Source organism: Chelonia mydas, chromosome 2 (assembly GCF_015237465.2).
Source record: "Chelonia mydas isolate rCheMyd1 chromosome 2, rCheMyd1.pri.v2, whole genome shotgun sequence".
Classification (NCBI taxonomy): Eukaryota; Metazoa; Chordata; order Testudines; family Cheloniidae; genus Chelonia; species Chelonia mydas.
In genome coordinates, this window is record NC_057850.1 from 238,146,187 (window position 1) to 238,169,816 (window position 23,630).

The window sequence follows — 23,630 nt, forward strand, 5'->3', positions numbered from 1 at the left end:
ATAAGTAGGGGCATTTCCAGCAGATCGAGAGACGTGATCGTTCCCCTCTATTCGACATTGGTGAGGCCTCATCTGGAGTACTGTGTCCAGTTTTGGGCCCCACATTACAAGAAGGATGTGGAAAAATTGGAAAGAGTCCAGCGGAGGGGAACAAAAATGATTAGGGGACTGGAACACATGACTTCTGAGGAGAGGCTGAGGGAACTGGGATTGTTTAGTCTGCAGAAGAGAAGAATGAGGGGGGGATTTGATAGCTGCTTTCAACTACCTGAAAGGGGGTTCCAAAGAGAATGGATCTAGACTGTTCTCAGTGGCAGCTGATGACAGAACAAGGAGTAATGGTCTCGAGTTGCAGTGGGGGAGGTTTAGGTTGGATATTAGGAAAAACTTTTTCACTAGGAGGGTGGTGAAACACTGGAATGCGTTACCTAGGGAGGTGGTGGAATCTCTTTCCTTAGAAGTTTTTAAGGTCAGGCTTGACAAAGCCGTGGCTGGGATGATTTAGTTGGGGATTGGTCCTGCTTTGAGCAGGGTGTTGGACTAGATGACCTCCTGAGGTCCCTTCCAACCCTGATATTCTATAATTCTATGATTTTTCTAGCCCTCTATTTTATCCCCCTGAGTCATGTCTTTTATAAGCCAAACAGTCCCAGTCTTTTTAATCTCTCCTCATATGGAAGCTGTTCCATATCCATAATCATTTTTGTTGCCCTTCTCTGTACTTTTTCAAATTCTAATATATATATTTTTTGAGATGAGGCGATCAGAACTGCATGCAGTATTCAAAGTGTTGATGTACCATGAATTTACATAGTGACATTATGATATTTTCTGTCTTATCTATCCCTTATCCTTATGGTCCCTAATACTCTGTTAGCTTTTTTGACTGCCACTGTACATTGAGCAGCCTGTAGAGAACTTCTGGGTTTTTATCCTGAGGCTTGGGCCCCTGAGAAGGCTCTAGGTAATATACATTACTTCATAACCTCTCTGGGGTTGATAATGGCATAGCAGATGCCTTATCTCATTTTCAGATCCACAGACTTCTGGAGCTGGCACCAGGAGCCAGGCAGAAACCCAGGCAGAGGCCACTAGCACGATGGAACCTTGGCTTAAGATGGTTGTCAGTGGTCCGGAATCAGTTGCTCCTTGCACGTGGCAGAGCTATGAGAGAAGTTTTAATGATTTCATACAATTTCAGGATCAGGAAGGCAGGTCAACAATATGGCCCATTACAGAGGAACAGGTGCTGTGGTACATGCTGTCATTGGCAACCCATCAACTGGCGTCCTCCACAATCTCAAATTGCCTTTCTGCCATTACATTCATCTGTAGGCTAAATGGCTATCCAGATCCCTGCAGTGGTTTTTTAGTTCAAAGGTTTCTGGAGGGGTGTCGCATACAGGTGGTCCCAGGGAGGATTCCCATTGTCCCATGATAGTTTACATACTCAGGGATCTCATGCAGATTCTTGGCACTGTATGTCATAGTGGACAGGAGGTGGCCTTGTTCAGGGCAGCATTCTTGATAGAATTTTTTGGTGTTTTCAGGATCAGCGAGCTAGTACCTGGGTCCATTAGGGACTCTATGGGACAGGCTTTGGAACTGCGTGATATACAATGGCATGAGCATTCACTGATATTACACCTGTGAAGGTAAAAGATTGATCAAGTTGGTCAGGGTGAATTTGTTATTCCCCAGGAGAGTGGTGAGCCTGGGATCTGCCCTGTTCAGGCTTTGAAGCCCTACATGGTGATAAGTTGAAATGGGGAAGGCCCTCTTTTTATGCATGATGATGGAAGTCCCCTCAGAGCATATCAATTTAATACCATGTTGAGACAGGGGCTGACGAGTTTGGGGCTGCCAATCCATGAATTTGGTTCCCACTCATTCAGAATTGGGGTGGCAATGTCAGCAGCACAGGTAGGTATGGGAGCAGAGGCTATTCAGGCAATCAGGTGTTGGCATTTGGAAGCATACCAAACATATGTAAGTCCTCAGGTGGTAAATCAACATTAATCTGTTGTAATCTCATTACAAATGTTGGACAACCAGCCATGCAAATGGTGGTGTGGATCTGTGGGCACAGTATTGTTTTTTGGCACATGTCCAGATTGCCCGAGCGTTCGCAGCTGGGCTTCAGTGGTGAAGCAGTATTCCCTTGGCATGCAAAGAGGCACATGTTATGGGATCAAATGATACCGCTGATGTATGCTGTGTGGGCCCATCAGCGGCCACCAGATATAATTGTGGTACACCTAGGGGAAACCAATTTGGGAATGCTTAAAGGGGTGGAACTAATGCTTGGAGCAAGGAAGGACTTGAGGCTGATCCTTGAAATTTTTCCAGGAGTTAACATTGTATGGTCAGACATGCTTCAGCGCAGGGTCTAGAAGGGAGCCATGAGTTGTCCCCCCCCCGCCCCCCCCAGGGTGGACAAGGCAAGGAGGTATTTGAACAGGGAGGTGGCCAAATTCCTTGGGACCCTAGGAGGGGCAGTAATTTCACATTCTGACATAGAATATGGGGCACCAGAGTTGTTTTGGGAGGATGGGGTTCACCTGTCAGACTTAGGTGCTATCATATTTTTGACTGATATAAAAGAAGGCATTTGACGAGGAGGTAGCCAAGCTAATGGTTGGTGCCTCCTTGTGGTGGATGTCCAGTGCAGGGCCTCCAGAGGAAAGGTATAGAGTGACCAGATAAATGGCTTGGAAAAGGTCTTAAAAAGAGGTGTTCAGAAAAGGAGCGAATGGAGGCTGGTCGGGGACTCCTATGATTTGGTGCAGCAGGGAGCCTACCCCCATTATTATAGCCCACCTTAACCCTCCTACGAGAAGAGGGTGAAAGGTAAGGTCCCAGCAATGGATTTGCTGGAGGGAGCTGGATGGAAAAAGAGGAGGAGCTGGTGGAATCCCCTGGGTATCGTAAGGGCCCGGCCATGGATTTGCTGGAGGGACCTGAATGGGAAAGAGAGGGACCTGGTAAAAGGTAATTATCGAATAAACATGGGGTTACCTGCACTGCACACTGGTATCTGCCAGGTAGTCCCAGACATCTAATAATAAAGTTGCGGCCTGATTAAACCCTTGTCAAATGTCTCCTGTCCTTTCATTATAGCCAGACAACTATCCTCAGTCACTCCAAGATCTCTTTTTTGAGTGATAACAGCTAATTTAGACCGTATCATTGTGCATATATAGTTTTGATTGACAGACTAACCAAACTACTTCTAGAAACATACTATAGTTATATACACATAGGTCTTGCTTATGTGTTGCCTGTTATACCAAGTTAAATTAAATTGTTAGTATTTTTAAGTTCTAAAACATGAAGAATTTTAGAGTGAAATAGCTTGTGATTTTCAGATTTATATTTCTGCATATATGCAGTCCTGACCGCAATGGATGTATGGCATTGGTGTCAAATATGTTGTCATGATCCGGTGTTAGTTCTCCTAGCAGATTCTCACCAGTCAGCTATGTTTGGACCCACTCACTGAATCTGTATGCTTCTAAGCTTCTCTGGGTCTGGGCAGCCTCTAGCCACAGTCTCTGGCACCTTGCACACTTTCTGGGTACACTATCCATCTGGTGCCCTTCTAGAGAATGGAACCCATGCTTCTGCTGCCCAATATTCATGCTGAGCTCTCAAGACACTCCAGGCACTAAAGTACATCCTCCCCAGAGTTCCACTCTAGAGTGCAGTTTAACTCTCCGGGGACACACCACAGTTGAAGCAAGTGAGATACTACTTTGCAGAGGCATTTATAAATCAATTACACTTTACTCATAGAAAAAGCACAGCAGATGCATGTAGGAGTTTCTTATTTAGCCTAGATCTATATAATTCACTCCCTCAGAGTCCTCACCTTTCTTCAGTGTTCTTTCAATTTTGGTCAATAACTTCAGGGACTGCAGGGACCTTCTCCTGGGCCCCACTCCCCCACCTCAATCTTCTCAAAATGAGTTTGCAGAATGCCTGAAATGTTGGCTTTGACAAATATAAACTGAACTGATTCATCACAGAGGGTTGTTAACTTTGAAGGCTAATTGTGTAACTTTAACATCAGATTTTCAAATAATTTAGGTGTGCATTTATCCACTTGATTTGCACAATTTCTGTAATTCTGAGCTCAAATTAGATAGCTGTATGAACAGATGGCCAAATAAAAAAGAATAGATGTAGTGGTGGTCCAGATTGCACCATATGTTTTTTTTTTTCTTGATAGGCCTAATTTTCAGAAGTCCTAAGCACCCTCATCTCCAGCTGAAACACATTTGAAAATCAGGGCTAAATTGTATCAGGGATAGTCTATCTCCTCTGGGCCAGATTTTGATATTTTTACTCATGTTGAATAGTACCTTCACTGAAATCAATACGGCTACTTGAGTAAGCCCCACTTAAGAAGTAAGGCTATCACAATTTAATTATACATAATCAATCATAGAATCATAGGACTGGAAAGGATCTTGAGAGGTCATCTAGTCCAGTCCCCTGCACTCATGACAGGACTAAATATTATCTAGACCATCTCTGACAAGTATCATCTGCCAACAATAACGTTATATTCTATCTTCCATCACTGCACAAGTTTTACCTTGTTAGCGTTGGAACTCCATTGTGAATCAACTGAGGTATATGACCCTAAATTAGTAGGTGTGGCCAATAGACTATAGATAATATTTTTAATTCATTCTCTCCACAGAACTATTTTGACGTCTCTGAAATATTAAATGAGTCTACATTGGATACAGTACTTGTTATCACCATAAAAATAAATGGATTTGTAATCCATGCTATTGTGGTTTTTATAGCCAAACCAAGTTTCAATGAAACTTTCCCCTGATATATTTGGGTTTTGGAGTACTCTTTTAGAAAGGGAGGTACCATGCATGCAGATACAAATCTCACACACAGACAAAAATGGAATTATAGCACTTGTCCCACTGTGTGTACTGCGGGGAGGGGAGAGGAATCTCATAAAGAATTGGCTGAAAGAGTGTAGCTGGAATTATATCATCTTCAAAACAGAGGGAGTCACGTATTTTCCTCATTTAATATCACTCAGAGCTGCTGATTGTCACCACTTTACTACTATTTTTATTTATTAGGGATGGTCAAAACTGCCAAAATTGTCAAAAAATATGAAGAAATTTATTTTGTTTTTCTATGAAAATTCTCTGAATTAATTCATTTAAACTTTTTCATTTTGAATTTTTTTAAAGAGATGTTTAGCTAAGCTAATTTTTTTCTGAAAAAAAAAGGTTTTTCACAAAAACCTCATTTTCAATAAAAATGTTTTATGTGAAACAACTTCTACCTATTCTGTAGTTTATATTTCAGTAGCGACCACAGGATCAGGATCAGGCACTGTTTTGTTAAGTGCTGTACAAACAAATATGAAGATCAGGTCCGTTCCCCAAAGAATTTACAATCAAATAAAAATGACATAGGAAGTCTGGAGGGAGAGGAATACAAACAAACATATACTGTGTTCATAGCAATGTTTTTTTTTCCCAGATAATTATAAATATATAAATTAAGTCACAACTTTCCTCATTTCTTTAAGTTGTTAACAGATGGCTAGTTGCCTATAGACATCTGGTCAGAAGAAGACCTTGAGAAAAGGGTAGTGACCTTGTAGATCAGAACAGTGAGGATGTTCTAGGTGTAAGGATAGGATGGAAAAAGAAACTAGAAGACTTTTGTGAGATGCCAACAAAACAAGTATGGCAAGCTTGCAGTAGAGGAGGCAGGGAAACTATGATAAGTGATGAGAGCAAGCAAGTCTTGAGGAGCAGAGTTGTGACAAGAAATGAAGGTGAGAACAAGAAGTTTGCACTTGGTGCAGTGAAATAAGAAGTGAGGGAATGATGTTGTCACCTAAATGTCCAATTTTCTCCTTGCTGTAAGTTCCAATGACTTCAGTAGAGTTATACCAGAAATAATTTTTCCCAACGTATCTCATCAGTTTGGATTACTCAGAAATTATAATGATGTTTCCAAGATAATCACAGACTTCTATGTAGGCAGGTCAGAGATCCCTCCACTCACTAGTCTGCTTATCCATTTACAATTATTTTGAATTAGAAGTTATACTTTGACATTTCTGTGTTACTCACAAGAAAGCAGTAAGTCCTTGATTGGAGCACTTTATTAAAAAAAAAGTGCATGACCATCAACCTCATTTGAGCAAAGGATACACTGCTAAGACAGGTCATAGTATGCACTAAATTGTAGTGTTACTGCAAATGTAAGTTATAGAAATAGACAAAAAAGGAAAGAGCATGTGTGTCATCTGGAATTACAACTGAAACTACAGCTCACAAGCAATTTGATAATGGGTCAACAAGCAGTGCTCGCTGGTTCATGACTATTATCTACATGTATTCCCGCTTCAGCTGAGGCCAATTTTCAGCTGGGAATTATAGCAGCTGTCCCTGTGGAAAATAAAAGAATGTCACTTTACATTTTGCAGGCGCGTGGAAGAAATGTCAGCTTCATGCTGAAAACGTACAGTGATACACATTTTTTCTGACCTGAACACGCTGCATCAATTCATTCTCATGAGAATGTCATTTGTGACTTCCTTTTTTCCTGTTCTTCAATCAATTTCTGTCCTAAAAGGATATCTTCTGCCTAGTCAATGACCACGGGGTAAATACAGTACTATACGCTGCTACTAATGTCTTGAAAGTTTTATAGAATTTACATTTGTGATGACAATTTTTTGTCATTTAACATATTTTAATTATTTGGGCAAGATCTCTAAAAATAAAACCAAAAAACCCACAAAACTCCCCACCCCCTGCCAATCCAAGTAATTTATCCCCCTATCTAGATTACATAAATGACTCTCTGGACAACTCAATATATATCTGTTCAATTTGTTGGCTGTTTTTCGGACATTCTAGATATATGTGATTCATCCAGTTTGGCGTCATGTAAGTGACTGGTATATCTGATCTTTTAATAAACATTTCTAGCATTATCTGCCTACTTTGTAATTTATCATCCATATCCCTAGAGAGATTATTTTTGAGTACAGGACTAATACTATTCCTATACTGACTCTATGCTTAGCCCAAACATTAGTAAGTGGTGTGTGTGGGGGGGAAATTAATTGTCATACCTCAGCTATCGATTCCTTCTAATTTTCCATTTTAATTTATAAAGGAATCCATCTTTATATTCTTCACAAATCTATAAAAAACCCTTTATTACCTCTGATAATCCGTTTATGCTTTTGCATTAATATAACAGATTAGAGAATATTGTTAAAAACTACTTATAGTGAGTAAATATACAGTACTTTACAGAACAAAGGACAAGCAATTAATTATACTATCCCTAATGAGTAAGGTTACATTTTAGTCACCGGTATTTTTAGTAAAAGTCATGGATAGGTCACGGGCAGTAAACAAAAATGTATGACCTGTCTATGACTTGTACTATATACCCCTAATTAAAACTTGGTTGGGTTGGGGGGAGAAGGCACATGCTCTGGGGGGGTGTCCCAGGACCCCTGCTGGTGCTGGGGGGGGAGGCGGGCAGCGGCACACAGCCCGGAACACCTGCTGGTGCTGTGGGGGTGTGTGTGGCGGCATGAGGCCAAGGACCCCTCCTGGTGCTGGGAGTGGGGAGGATTAGTGGGGCTGGCAGGCTCCCTGCTGGCCTCTGTGCAGCTCCCTGGAAGTGGCCGGAATGTCCCTGCAGCTCCTAGGGGGAGGGAAGGCCGGGGGGCTTAGTGCGCTGCCATCACCACGAGCTCCAGCTCCGCAGCTCCCATTGGCCGGGAACTGCAGTCAGTGGGATCTGTGGGGACAGTGCCTCCAGGCAGGGGCAGTACGCAGAGCCCCCTGGCCCCTCCACCTAGAAGCTGCAGGGACATATTGGCCGCTTCTGGGTATCCCCCCCGGTAAGCGTCGCCCCACACCCCAATCACCAGCTCTGAGCCCCCTCCCCCACCCAAACTGCCCCAGCAGCAGCCAGTGCAACTGGCCCAGGGGCTGCCTGACCTGCTCGGGCAGCCCTGGAGCCCGCCGCACCAGCTGCTGCAGTAGTCACGGAGGTCATGGAAAGTCACGGCATCTCTGACTCCCATGACCTCTGTGACAGACATAGAGCCATACTAATGAGCTTACTATAATTCAATTCTTCCTTGAATTTGTCTATGAAAATTGTCTAGAAGCAAAGCTATATCCGGGCCAGATTTTTCAAACAGGATAGATGTGCAATTGTGCCCATAATTTGCAACTGCAGATATTGAAATTGCATGTGAAAAGTAGGTAATAGTACATGCCAATGATGAGGATTGGCTGTTTGCACATGTATTCCCTTTATTTGCATGAATAATCATCCCCAAAAAATTAGGCACAGAGGTGCACGTGCATTTTGCATCTGCACCTAATTTATTTGAAAATCTTGTTCATAATATCTATCCATTTGTATGTGTCATTTTTGTTTTGCTTTTTAGTGACTCTAGTATTGATCAAACATGCCTAACTCAAATCCCTGGGGTTTAAAATCTTCCACCCAAGTATACATAAAGCATGGGCAGTGGCAATGAATAATTCTCAACATTGCACCACAAATATGTTTCAGCTCAAACCTAGAAGGATGACATCAGGGAGAGGGAAGCAAGTTCAGTCTCTATGCCTTGATTTCTGCTGATATCTCCAACAACTATACCTCATGGTGTTTGTGATGTGGATAACTGCCCCCTCGAAATTAGATTGGCATGAGACCATCAATCTCTTTCACATGGGCCACTGAACAACTCTTGGATTAGGATAATATTAATTGTTATTTGTACTATGGTAGCAGACAAAGGTCCCAATGAACATGGAGACCCCATAATGCTAGGTGCTATATAAGGAGATATGGGTCTTGCCCTCAAAAGCTTACAATCTAACAGGATAAGACCTAGTGAGGTGGAGGGCAAAAAAGGATGACACATGCAATCAAAGTGGTTTATTTAAAAATAAACCCAATAATTATCTGTTTCTAATTGCCCTTCTACTAAACTATGGCGAGTTCCCTCCCACCACTCCTATATTTTTTTTATTTTATCTTACCTCTACCCCAGTTTCTATTTTTATTCCATATCTTATTTTGCCCACTAATACACAACTACTTATTGACTGGTTTTTTTAAGATTAAAATTAAAAATCAAAACCAAAAAACTTTCTCATGCCAAAGCTCCATCAACCCACCTCTACCACACACACACACACAGACATTCAGTAAGATGTCAAACCCCAATCTTGGCTTAAGGGCTCTCTGAATATCTCCCTGTTAGCAAAAATGAGCAGAACACTCTGACACCACTGAGAAGGCTCTGAGATTTGTGAAGGTGTGAGACCTTCCATGAAATCCAGCTGCATCCTTCTTCCCTACTGCCCTCTGGGGGCCCATCCTCATGGGGTTGCCCTGTAGAGAGGGGATGTACCACTGAGGCCTAAGTCTGAGCTGAGAAGGGTCAGCAGTTACCCTCCTGGTTCTCCTCTTTGCTGCTCCTGCTCCAACTGCTGCCAAAGAAGTTTCTGACCTACCTTGGAATTTTGGTTTCTCGCCTTCTGCCGCAAATGGTCGCCCCAGCTGAATGGTGTAGACCACTGGGGCTTACATTAAAGCCTCATGGTTAGGCAGATATTTTTTAATCACAAATTACAAGTGTCCAGGACTAGATATGAATCATCATAGGTCCCATATGCGTAAGCTTACAGTCCAGCCTACATCATGCATTAGCCAAAACACTAGGGGGGAAAATCTTTAATGGCTTCAATATTAAAATCTGATAACATATTGTTTATTAGTGTGAGAAAGATGTTCAAAGACACAGCTTGGTAGTATAAGAATGAAGTGTCCTACACTTAGATCAGCTTCTGCACATTTATTTACTGCGGGAGTAATGGAGCAACCTGGTTTCAAATGTATCATCTTTATCTTGAGAAGGTCTAGAGTGCCAGTTTAAATGCAAATTCATGCACTTTTTGTTTATTAGCAGCATATGTTCTTTGGCTGTGGTACATGTCCACACTATGTATTGCTGCTTTAAAACAGATGCTGCAAGGAAACAAAGAGGCATGAATTTATCATTAATGTTAGAAATATTGAAATCTTCGAAGAAGAGCACTCTAAATGCAGAATCAAGGTATCTGTGATTGTAAATAGAACTGTAAATTGAAAAGCATTTGTACCGTAAACTGTAGCTAGAGTCAGCTGTAAAAGGACTTTAGGAAGACTTTGTTTTCAATTATCGTGAGCACATCTTAAACCACTTAACTTGTTACTTTAGGATTTTTATATATTGATTGTGCATCAATATTAAATCCTTTGTTTTCAGAAGAATTTACAATATAATATACTCTAAATCTTCTGTGCTTGCTTAAATTCCCAACCCCACCCCACCGTCTTCATCTGACATACTTAGAACGTAATGTTTTCACAGTTGTTTTACTTTAGGAAAGTATTTTCTGTTAGTCGACATTTTGTGTCAAATCACCTCATGCATTTTTAACATACTGGTATCATTGGCATGGTGTGTTCTCTTTGGAGTCTTATTTTATCTCTTTCCACATTCAGCAGAAATTCATTCTGCCATTCCAAAAGATGCAGGGTTTATCTAGATTGTCATGCCTTTCCACAGCATCATGTAAACCAGTTGGGTCAGTGACATTTTGATTGCTGCTGGCCAGAAGTAGCATAATCTAAGATGATGTCTTCTCTTATTTACGGACAGGCTGATAGGAACTGGTGGTCAAATCTTATCGCCGCTAGCCTCTTGTTAGGGGAATAAATGTGGAAAATGCACAGGTTTTCATATTTACATGAACTGATTGATCAACTGTATGAATAGCAGGAGTCCTAGCAGACAGCTAGTCCAACTTTTCTTGCTTCATCAAATCATGGCAGGCTGCTTCAGATGAAAGAAGTAGTTTGTCTCTTTTCAGTAAAAGATCTTCATGTGCACTTGACATTGAGTGTCATCACATTGCTTTTGGAAGGCTTAGATGAATTATATTGTCTGTCACTACAGGAATGTTTTCTTTATACATTTAACAGAAATAATTTGTCTCAATACACCATTATTCAGCCTCATTTTGAGATACTTTCTACATGACCAGAACAGTATAAAAAGGAGTCTTTCTCTTCTGCAATACTTTTCAGTAATGTGTTGTTTTACCAATTGGGAACTGTTGCTTTACTAGTAATGTTACAGATGAACATTCCGTTTGTTTATCAAAGGTGAACTAAGAAGTTAATACTTCTCTACATTAAATATAATAAACAAACAGTCCACGTTAGTGTATACTGATCATGTGATGCACTTTTCTAATTAGTAAAACTTCATAGTGATTACTGTATATATTGAATATAGGCAACATACCTCTCAGTAAAATGCCCAGGCCTGTGTGTGAGCCATGGGAAGCAGACAATGCTTTCTATGTGTCCCTAAACAGTCCATGCACTGCCGGTATCTAACTTATATTACTTAAAGCATTTTGGGCTATTTTGAGAATGAAAGGAGCTATCTAAATCCAAATTCTATTCCATTTTCATTGCTCCTCATTTTTCTTTTTTGGGGATCTAATCCTGAGAGGTGATGAGCACCTCTTGTGAGATCTCCTGAAGACCCTCCTGAAGAGTATGTCCTAAACACCCTCATCCCCCTTTAGTTCAGTAACTCACAGCATTAGGTTTTAAGATTCTTCTTACTCATAGCAGGAACCCCAGAATTCCAAAGAGAGGAGACAAAACTGAGAAGTGATTTGGTATGTTCTGTGCATCTATGAGAGTGGATTTGCTCAGAGAAGAAAGCCAGTACAATTTGACTCAAGCAAAGAAGCTGTAGAGGCTACTTCAGATCTTAATGTATTTCATTTTATTTTATTTTATTCTTCTATTTACTCTTTTAAACATTTTATGGGTGACTAATGTAGTAGATTTAGGATGATTGAAAGTGGAAAAAAAACCCCTTCCTCATTGTGTTTGCTTGCTAACTAGTTATTCTCTTCATCATAAAGCTGTGACTGAAAGCCTTTTATATGCTAAATTCATATCAATTATATAGCCAGAATATGGAGTAAATACTATAATTTGAAGATACAGAGTAAAGACAGAAGCTTAATTTTCTAGTTGTATCACGTTCATCATTTTGGCCTTGTATGAAAAGATCTTGGAATATCTCCTTCTGCAGATATGTATTATACTAAATAACTGTTGTTAATAATAATAATTAAATCTGGGTACATACTTCAACAACTCTTCTGTGCATATGTGCTCAGATTAAAAAAAATTGAAATTTGTATTGCTTGTGTTCATGGTGCTTTCGTCTGCTTTTTCCACATATTCTAGCAAACAGTTTCATTAGTAGGAATATTTTAACTGAATATTGGAGAAATATTCACAGAAAAATAATTGTATTAAAACATATTAAATTTAACATTCAAATCATTAGTACTGGAAACCAGGTTCTAAGAACTATGTTCATCTAATCATAGAACAGAAGAAAATGACACATGGCTTATGTGTACAATCAAACTAATAGTTCGTATTTTGAACTCCAGGAATAAATGTTATAACTATTGTTATAAATATTTGCAATCCATTTAGTGTGTGCTATATGTACATTTCTAAGCAGGACATAACTGAGGGATCTGTGCCAGTCTTTTGTGGTTTTAAATATATTAAAAGAAACACAAAGTAAATTTTTATATTTATATATATTTATATTTTTATATATATACTTGCTTGGTTGGGTTTTTTTGAGTTGTTCTTTTGTTTGTTTAATTAAGTAGTCAAATAATTCTGAATAACTTTATTGGAGGGAAGGAAAACAAATACAGCCATCTCTCTCTTTTTCTTAACATATCCCAGTCCCAAACAAATTATCCATATATTACATAAAGATACAATTGCACTTTGATTCCTATGATCGCTTCATAATATCCTCTTCATTTGTCTAGAGGGCAGCTACTAGTCCTAGAAATAGTCCCATTATAAATTTGGCACATAGGGTTGTAAATTATCATGTGCCAAAATCTGAAGTCATCACTCAGAAATCAAAGGGAATTCACTGAGTAAGGGCTGAATAGAAACCAAACAAGGTCCTTCAGGACTTGGCGGTATGACTTTGGTCTCAGTATTAAGGATGGATGAAGCTCAAAAAGTCTGGATAAGTACCAGAGCACTTGGATGCTTATTGGAGCTGTCTGATACATTTGGATCTGAAAACTTGACCGGGAAATCCCATAAGTAGGCTTGGAAGGATTAGATTTTTATCAGTAAATGTTGGCAAATGTTGATTTCACTTTATATACTCAAACCAATGAAAAAAATATTTCCATAGAAAATAATTACAATTTACAGATAGGCAAAGTACGAAAAAAGCTTCTTGAGAACTTACTGGAGTTTGATCTAAGAATTTTAACTTTGTATATTTTGACATGTGCTGTTAACAATTTATGTTTAAACAGTCATAAAGCTTTAGCATTTTGTATCCCAACATCTATTGCCATTAAATAATTATATTTGACACCCTCCCCTATAATTTCTTGCAACTGTGAATGTATAAATCAATAATAAAAAAGCTTAAAAATAAACATTGATAGTTTTCATAAAAATTATTAAAAAAGAATTCTGCCAAGCCTACTCATAACAAGTGCCTTCCTTTTATGATATTCAGTATTTCCTTCTAAGAGAACCACAAGGCACAAAGGCATAACAAATAATGGCGGCGAGGGGGGAATCTACATTTCTTTTGAACCTTGAAAAAGATGATTCTTGTTTCATCCCTCCTGAATGTTCTGTTCCCATTGAAGTCAATGGTAAAACTATTACTGATGTCACTGTGAACAGGTTCAGGTTTAGTAAGTATAGATGTGATTTATACCTAAAAACATGTGCCAGGACCAAATCCTGCAGTCTTTCCTCTGACAAAATTTCCATTGAAGCCAGTAGGAGTTTTGTCTCAGTAAAAACTGTCGTATCAGGGCATGAGTAAGCATTGGACTCAGAGATCGTAGGGGCTTATTGTACCCTGTTCTTTCAAATGGTGACAGTGGTAATTAAGAAAGACCTGATTTTGATACCCTTCCTCACAATCAGCCTGATCTAAAGCCCATTTAAATCAGGGAAAGACTCCCATTGACTGCAACAGGCTGTGGGCCAGGCCTCTTTAATAGAACCTTATTTCTGAAGTAGTCCAATTTAAATGAATGGGGTTACTCACTGTGAGTAAAGATGGCAGAATTTGGCCCTAACTGCTTTCCCTGAAGGGAATTTACATTTCATAACATTTCTTATGCTTCCAAATGTTTTTTTTAAAACAGATCCTTATAATCACTGATATTAACAAATAATTTGGGCTAATTGATAAAAACGACCGAGACTGGGATAGTTAAAGAAGCGAAAGTGAGCTAGAGGCTCAAATTCCATTGACTTTCATGGAACTGACAACCTTAGATCCCTTTAAACACCCCAGTCTTTACGGTGCCATGAACGCATGTTACCCCTGTGTTTTTGGCCCGGGTTAGTTGGTCTTGCCCCACCAACTTCCCCGAGACCAGCACCAGCAGTGACAGCATTCCCGGAATCTACTAATGCTATGGTCTCGATACCATTCACTTTTACTGATCTTGTATATCCATGCGAGGTCATTGCGACCCCTACCGGGCCGATTAGGCCACATTGCTCCCTGTGATCCCCCAGATTACATTGCATAGGCTCTTCCCTGTTGGGGCATTGGGCTGCTATATGCCCCAATTCCCCACACTCGTTAACACCACCCCCTTATTCCGGTTGCCGCCCTCTGCCTGGGGCTATTTGGCTGCCCCCCACCCAGCCCTCTCTTCTCAAACCCCCAGGTCCCTTCTTGGCCTCGGGCCATTCCTCGGTGTCTTTCCTCCCAGTTATGGTTCTCCTGGAGTTCTCGACAGTCCGGGGCCTTGGGTTTGGGACTGGCTTCCTGGTTTGCCGTGTCTCACCCCCTGGGTCTGGAACAGTTCGCGGGCTGCCAGCTGTCTTTGCATGAGGGAGACCAACTCATCATAAGTGGAGGGGTCATTCTGGCCAACCCAAGCCCAGAGGCCTGGTGGTAGCCCCCTCCTATACTGGTCCAGTACCAGGAGCTTCATCATCTTCTCAGAGCTGAGGGCCTCAGGGCGCAGCCATTTCCGAGTCAGGTGGATCAGGTCAAACAATTGCGATCGGGGTGTCTTGTCCTCCGTATACTTCCACCCATGGAACCTCTGGGCTCGCAATGCCATTGTTACTCCGGATCTGCCCAGGATCTCTGCCTTCAGTTGGGGGTAATCTGCTGCAGTCTCCGCAGCCATATTGTAGACAACCTTCTGGGCCTCCCCACACAGGAACGGGGCGAGGATACCAGACCACTGATCTCGGAGCCAGGCCTCCCACAGGGCTGCTCTTTCACAAGCCAGGAGGTATGCCTCCACATCATCTTTCCATGTCATTTTCTGTAGGCAGTGGCTGGCCCGTATGGTCCGGGTCCCGTCACAGTTGCAGTTCAGCTCCATAAGGGCCTTCCTCTGGTTCACCAGCTCTTGCAGCAGGGCTCGGTCCTGGGCAGCCTGACTCATCAACAGACGATTAGTCTCCTGCTGCATCCGCGTCGCCTCCTGTTGGGCAGTTGCTTGGACCCGCGTAGCCTCCTGCTGGGCTCCAGTGGCTTGTATTAGGGCCTTGACCACGTCGTCCATCTAAGGGACGGGAGGGTTTTGGCTAACCCTGGTTTAAGTCCCCAGCATGTAGATCCCACCGCTAACACAACGTGTGGCAAATTGCCAGCACTACTATCATGAGTCTTCCGTTTTCTCTTTTTCGGGGGGAGGTGGTTTCAGGGCACCATTTCTTGCCCCTGAACTGGGGTATTAACTGCCCTACTAGTGTCCTAGAGGAGGGGAGCGGAGAGCGAGGGACCCGGGTCCGCCCTCTACTCCAAGTCCCAGTCCAGGGGCCCTAGGGATAGCAATAAACCACTTGAACTAGCGGTTCCTTCCCCTGAGCTACTTTCCTCTCCTGCCTTTCAGCTTGTGGGGCTTCCTGCCCTCCCTCTGCACAAACCAGGTGTCCCTTTACCCTAAGGTGTTGGTCTTCTTAGCCCACCGCAGCACTTCTCCAAACTTTCCTCTGCTTCCCTCCAAACTGCTCTCTGCCCCTACACCAATCCATTCTGTTTCAACTCCTCCAAACTGCTCTTTGCTCCAATGCCAATCCACTCTGCTTCAACTTCTCCAAACTGCTCTCTACTCCAACATCAATCCACTCTGCTTCAACTTCTCCACTTGCCTGATTGAAGCAGGGTTTTTTTTAATCAGGTGACTGGCTTCAGGTGCTCTAATTGGCTTCAGGTGCTTTAATTAATCTATAGCAAACTTTCTTCCATCTACAGGGAATAAGGCTCCCTTCTAACACTCTCCTGCTGCCCTCTGGACATATTGTATCACAATATTTAGAAACAAAATAACGTCCATGTCTGTCATCGACCTGCAGGCAAAACTACCATTGAACCTAATGGAGTATTGTGGAAAAAAATGATGGCAGGAAATGGATGGAGCTAAAACTCTGTCCTTACCTTGTTCTGCTGTGCATAGCTGTTTCAACAGATTCACAGCTCTAACAAATATTTGCTTAGTGTATGGAGCACCCATTGACTTCTAGAGTCTAGAGTGTGGTAAGCACTGTAGGACCATGCTTGTGCTTTACTTCTCAGAGGTTGAATAAACTAAAACTTATATTTCCAAACTCTTTATTTAGGGCCTGAGCAAATCCCTTTTCAGCATGAAGGGAAAGTTTGTAGATACCCAAAATCTTGAAAAAAAAGATAGGGCCTGACTCTTCTCCCTTGAAAGACCATGAATGTTTTATCACTGACCACATTGCAGCAGGATCAAGCCTGTAATGTGCAATGTGAACATGGAATGCTGAATTTCTAAATTAACTCATCCTATCACATGTTTTTCCCCTTTAGTATGCAGTGCTAAAAGTGCATAGAATCATAGAAATGTAGGATTCAAAGAGAACTTAAGAGGTCATCTAGGACATCCCCTCTCGCTGAGGCAAGACCAAGTATACCTAGACCATCCCTGATGGATGCTTGTCCAACCTGTTTTTAGCAACCTCCAGTGATGGAGATTCCACAACCTCCCTTGGTAGCCTGTTAACTACTCTTATAGTTAGACAGTGTTTCCTAATATCTACCCTAAATCTCCATGGCTGCAAATTAAGCCAATTACTTCTTGTTCTACCTTAAGTGAACATGGAGAACAACTGATTACCATCCTTTTTGTAGTATACATTACAAATATGCATACATATTGTAATATATATACACACATATAAATATTTCTGTTCTGTATTTGGGAAAAAAACAGATGATGTAATCATGGCATATCTATAATTTTATATGTATACACACATCTGTTTTTTTCTCAAACACAGAACAGAAATATTTATTGAATGTTTTTGCCTTTTGTGCATTATTATTAATCATTCTTCCAGTTCCATCTAGTAATGGACCAATGCCACTGTTAGGATTCTTTTTGTTCCTAATATACTTTAAAAAACAACTTCTTATAGATGTCTCTTTGTATCCTTTCACTTCCTTTATCAATTTTCTAAAATTTCTAGCTTCTGATTTACTTTCATTACTATAAAATTTCCCATTTCTTCCATTTGTGTATAACATATACAATAGCTAGGAAATACAGAGTTGAGGACAATAGTATTTCTGTCAGGAAAGTAGGCCAAATGTTTGCATTTAGGGCAGGTGCAGGTAACTCCTTTCCTTTACAGTGAAATGGTAGAATGCAAGTATGTGTTGCACATAGGGTGACCAGACAGCAAATGTGAAAAATCGGGATGGGGGTCATGAGTAATAGGAGCCTATATAAGAAAAAGACCCAAAAATCAGGACTGTCCCTATAAAATCGGGCTATCTGGTCACCCTAATGGCAAAGGTGTTTCTGAGGCACTGCTCAAAAAGAGCAGAGTTAAGGCCTGTGGCACAACTACTAATAGTCCCAGTCCAGCAATCTTTCTCATAGGTCATATGATTGCACTGTGATTCCTCAGTTCCCCTTCTGTACATTTTGTTATAATGGAATGGGGCTAATGGTCCTGCTGTGAAATGCTTGCAATGTTTGGTTGATGACAGGGCCCCTGAGGGAAACGTCATCCATGGTCTATGTCCCAAAACACTGACAGTTTTATTACATGGTTGTTACCATAACTTTAAGCTTGTCAGAGAAGACTGGTGTGTGTCATTCCTCCACCCCCGCCTCACCATTCCCTGCAACATGCATCCCCCGCTGCCAACATTTTCAACTTCTCTGCCCCTTTCTGCCCCATTAAGCCATTAGTTGGCACAGTAGAAGCCATTAACATGTAAGAAATTTCTCCTTGCTGTCTCCTGCCCTGTGCTGCTGCATACACATATCACAGGCAGCAACTTAGGGCTTGTCTACACTTGAAATAGTCTGTAGTGCTTCAGTGTAAACACTACCTCCATCGGTGTAGGAGAGGAAGTAGCTAGGTCAACAGAAGAGTTCTTTCCTTGTCCTAGTACTGTCTACATGAGGATTAGGTCAGTTTAACTACTCTGCACAGGAGTGTGGATTTTTCATATTCCTGAGAGATGTAACTGGGTCAACCTAACTTTTTAGTGTAGACGAGGTCTTACTGGAAGGCTGCATGCTACTGTGGTTATGAATAAGGCCCTGTGTAAATCACAGTTTCACAGAGGGCACAGAAATTATGAAAATGCTCCCAAATCGTGATTTTTTAAATGTCACCTTAGCTTACAGTGCTGTGTGCATGCAGGGGAATAGACTGCTGTGTATGTGTATGGAAGAGCTGTGCACATGTCTGTGTGGAAGAATAGACTGGTGAGGGGGAAACAAATAGGCAGCAAACAACAGGCTGGGTGAATACCTGAAAGGTGGATCCAAAGAGGATGGATCTAGACTATTCTCAGTGATAGCAGATGACAGGACAAGGAGTAATGGTCTCAAGTTGCAGTGGGGGAGGTTTAGGTTGGATATTAGGAAAAACTTTTTCACTAGGAGGGTGGTGAAACACTGGAATGCATTACCTAGGGAGGTGGTGGAATCCCCTTCCTTAGAAGTTTTTAAGGTCAGGCTTGACAAAGCCCTGGCTGGGATGATTTAGTTGGGATTGGTCCTGCTCTGGGTAGGGTGTTGGACTAGATGGCCTCCAGAGGTCCCTTCCAACTCTGTTATTCTATGAGTCTATGATTCTAAGCCCCCAGCTTCCACTGCTATCTCTCACATTCTTCAACCCCTTCCATCAGCTCCCTTCTCCCCTTACCTGAATGCCCAATCCTCATCCTTTCTTCCTTCCTCACTACCAATTCCTATTTATCCCCCTCCTCATAATACCCTCACTGCAGACCCCACCCCACCTCTATCCTCCCTTACTCTTGAACTCTTAAGCACCCTCCCCTCCCAGTGAGCACTCACATGAGTAATTTATATTATTACTATTACTAATATAAGAATTAATACTATTCTTATATTCACAGAATAGTTTCAGCAGCTTCTGAATAGTCTGCTATACTCAGATTACTTTTCTCAACAAAATAAAATAAAACCCCCAAACACCCACCACCCACCCAACCATGTGACAAAGGCAGATTTTTGCCCAAATGTTCACAGCTTTCTATTTAATTGTCAGATTTCTGTTTCAAACTTCAAAGCTGAGAATGTGTGAACTTCATGACTTTTTCCCCGTGGAGGCTGTATCTCAGGAACCCCCTTGCTCAGAATGACCTCACTTTTGGGTCACTAACCTTGCCTCACAATAGAAAATTTCATTGCAATCCATGTAAGCACCCCAATTCTAGGGCACTTACAGGAACTGTCCTTTCAACAGGAGGGATGTCCCAGCTTTAGCAGGAGCAGAGCTGGCACTCCACTCTACATAGTACTCTATGGAATTAGAGGAAGAATGGAGGGGAAGGGTTCTACACAATCATCTGCTGCATAGCTGGCTCAGGTCCAGTCTACAATACAGACCTTATAGGTATAACTTTGTCGCTCAGGGGTGTGAAAAATCCACACCCCGTGAGCAACCCAGTTATACCGACCTAACCCCCTGTGTAGACAGGCTATGGCAACAGGAGAGTTTCTCCCACTGACATTAGCTACCGCCTCTCGGGGAGGTGGGTTAGAGAGAGAGTCTTCATTAAAGTGCTACACTGCACTGATGCAGCATTTGAAGTGAAGACTTTCCCTCAGAGAGGCATGAAATGTCCCTTTCATCTCAATGAGATGCTCTCTGTTGAAAGAGGGGATGAATACAGCCTTAAACAGTATCTTTCAGGTGTGGGAACTGGTCCCAATGCTGGAGAGTTTCTGACAAATTTCAAGCATGCCTGTTCTCAGCTCCTCACCTCAGTGTCAGCACTGTGCTCTTGGCGTATGATCTGAGTATGCCTGTTCTAAGCTCCACCCCCAGAGGGGCAGGGCTTCCCCAGATCCTGGCCCCCTCCCATAAAGGCAAGTGCCCTCCAGTGCCTGGTTCACATGCGGGGGGATGGGGTCAAAGCCCCATTGGTGGGCAGGGACCCCCAGATCCTAGTACATATGGAAGGGCAAAGTGTAGGGCTCAGACCTCACTAGAGCGTTAGTGGGGGTCCAGATTCTGGCACACACACGTAGGTAGGGAGAGGGGCTCAGACACACAAAAGGGGAGAATGTGGGGTTGACTCTGCCCTTATTCTGCCCTGTTCCTCTGCCATTCATCCCCACGTCCTCTTCCCAGTGTCCCTCACCTGAGCCCCCCAACCCTCCTTACCTCTCCAAACAGCCATCCCCACAATACCCCCTCCCCTCGATGAAGCCCCAAATTCCTCTCATCCATATTTCTCCCATTTCTCCACCCCCTAAAATGCCCCTCCCCTGCCAGCAGGCATTTGCCCAGCTATTTTTTTTGTACAAAAATACTTTGATTGCATCATCCCCCTTCTGCACCCCGCCAATACAAAATTAAATTAAATAAAAAACCGAACAATACAAATTTTAGGAATGTGCCTTCTGACCTTGTACAGCTTTCTGACCAACGTGGGGCTTGCAGAGATACTGGACCATGTTGCACAGACTACTGCTCATCCCCTTGAGCTATTCAGCTCGCATGAAATGGCAAAGGCTAAAAATCCTATTACCTCCTCTGCCCATACATGCTCAGTGTAATGCATTAGGTGTCTGAGCTTTAGAACTGCTTGGCGTGAGCCTAACTGGAGAGACAAACTCTTTTTCAAACAACGTTTTCATTTGATTTTCCCCAAAGGTCTGGTGGGTGTTATGCACTGTATTCAGACCCTGGTCTGACAATCTGGGCCCTGATTCCATCTCTGTCTGTGTGCAAAAAAAGTCTTCCAAAATAGGTCAAGTTTAATTTAAGTAAAACTGATGGGGGGGGGAGGGTGTCTCTTGGGAACTCCTTGGCTAAATGGCCTCAAATTTGAATCACTGACCCCATCGTAAACCGCCCCCAGGAACACTAAATTTCAAGGCAATCCAAGTAATCATATGGATTTTAGAGCACTTTAAAGAGAAAGGGCTTCTGAACCTTAAATATAGCAGAACTCACACTCCACTATAATTTAGGTCCAATCTTGCAAAGATTTATTCATGTGCTTAATATTGTGCACTCTGAGTAATCCCACTGAATTAAATGGGACTGCTCACCATGCATAAAGTTTAGCACATAAGTAACTCTTTGCAGGATCGGGGGTTAGACTCTTTTGAGTATGTTTTTGTTAAGTGTGATTATGGTGGTTAGCACAATGGGGCACTGATCCCTTTAGGCATCACCAATACACTAATAATTAATAAGAATTATAACCATAATGCTGGAAAGATGATGGACCTCCCTCTAAAGGCAGGGTGAAATTGATCCCTATGCAAATGAAGACTTAAGTAGGATTTACGCTGTGCATAGGCCTTGTGCCGTTTCTCTGCACAGGTGTGAATTTCGCCCCAAGTGATTGAACTGATTGAACATTCAATCACTTCAATGCTTAACATAGAGTATATCAATCTCTTAATAAACAATAACCTGAATGAATTCTCTTCCTCCTAGTAGATCTCATCTGCAGGACATCTGTTCATAGCCCAAATGTTCTCCTTTCTATTACTCAGTTTACATATCTGCAAAAGAAGTATAACAACACTTATCCATATCCCAGATTGACTGATTAATGTCTGATAAATGTTTGCAAAAAGAAAAGGAGTACTTGTGGCACCTTAGAGACTAACAAATTTATTTGAGCATAAGCTTTCGTGAGCTACAGCTCACTTCATCGGATGCATGCAGTGGAAAATACAGTGGGGAGATTTATATACACAGAGAACATGAAACAATGGGTGTTACCATACACATGTAACAAGAGTAATCAGGTAAGGTGAGCTATTACCAGCAGGAGAGCGGGGAAGGGGGGGGAGGGAGCCTTTTGTAGTGATAATCAAGGTGGGCCATTTCCCTCAGTTGACAAGAACGTGTGAGGAACAGTGGCGGGGGAGGGGGAATAAACATGGGGAAATAGTTTTACTTTGTGTAATGACACATCCACTCCCAGTCTTTATTCAAGCCTAAGCTAACTTTATCCAGTTTGCAAATTAATTCCAATTCAGCAGTCTCTCGTTGGAGTCTGTTTCTGAAGTTTTTTTGTTGAAGAATTGCCACTTTTAGGTCTGTAATCGAATGGCCAAAGAGATTGAAGTGTTCTCCAACTGGTTTTTGAATGTTATAATTCTTGACATCTGATTTGTGTCCATTTATTCTTTTATGTAGAGACTGTCCGGTTTGGCCAATGTACATGGCAGAGGGGCATTGCTGGCACATGATGGCATACATCACATTGGTAGATGTGCAGGTGAACGAGCCTCTGCTAGTGTGGCTGATGTGATTAGGCCCTGTGATGGTGTCCCCTGAATAGATTTGTGGACACATTTGGCAACGGGCTTTGTTGCAAGGATAGGTTCCTGGGTTAGTGTTCTTGTTGTGTGGTGTGTGGTTGCTGGTGAGTATTTGCTTCAGGTTGGGGGGCTGTCTGTAAGCAAGGACTGGCATGTCTCCCAAGATCTGTGAGAGTGATGGGTCGTCCTTCAGGAGAGGTTGTAGATCTTTGATGATGCATTGGAAAGGTTTTAGTTGGGGGCTGAAGGTGATGGCTAGTGGTGTTCTGCTATTTTCCTTGTTGGGCCTGTCCTGTAGTAGATAACTTCTGGGTACTCTTCTGGCTCTGTCAATCTGTTTCTTCACTTCAGCAGGTGGGTATTGTAGTGTGAGAATGCTTCACAGAGATCTTGTAGGTGTTTGTCTCTGTCTGAGGGGTTGGAGCAAATGCGGTTGTATCGTAGAGCTTGGCTGTAGACGATGGATCATGTGGTGTGGTCTGGGTGAAAGCTGGAGACATGTAGGTAGGAATAGCGGTCAGTAGGTTTCCGGTATAGGGTGGTGTTTATGTGACCATTGCTTATTAGCACTGTAGTGTCCAGGAAGTGGATCTCTTGTGTGGACTGGTCCAGGCTGAGGTTGATGGTGGGATGGAAATTGTTGAAATCATGGTGGAATTCCTC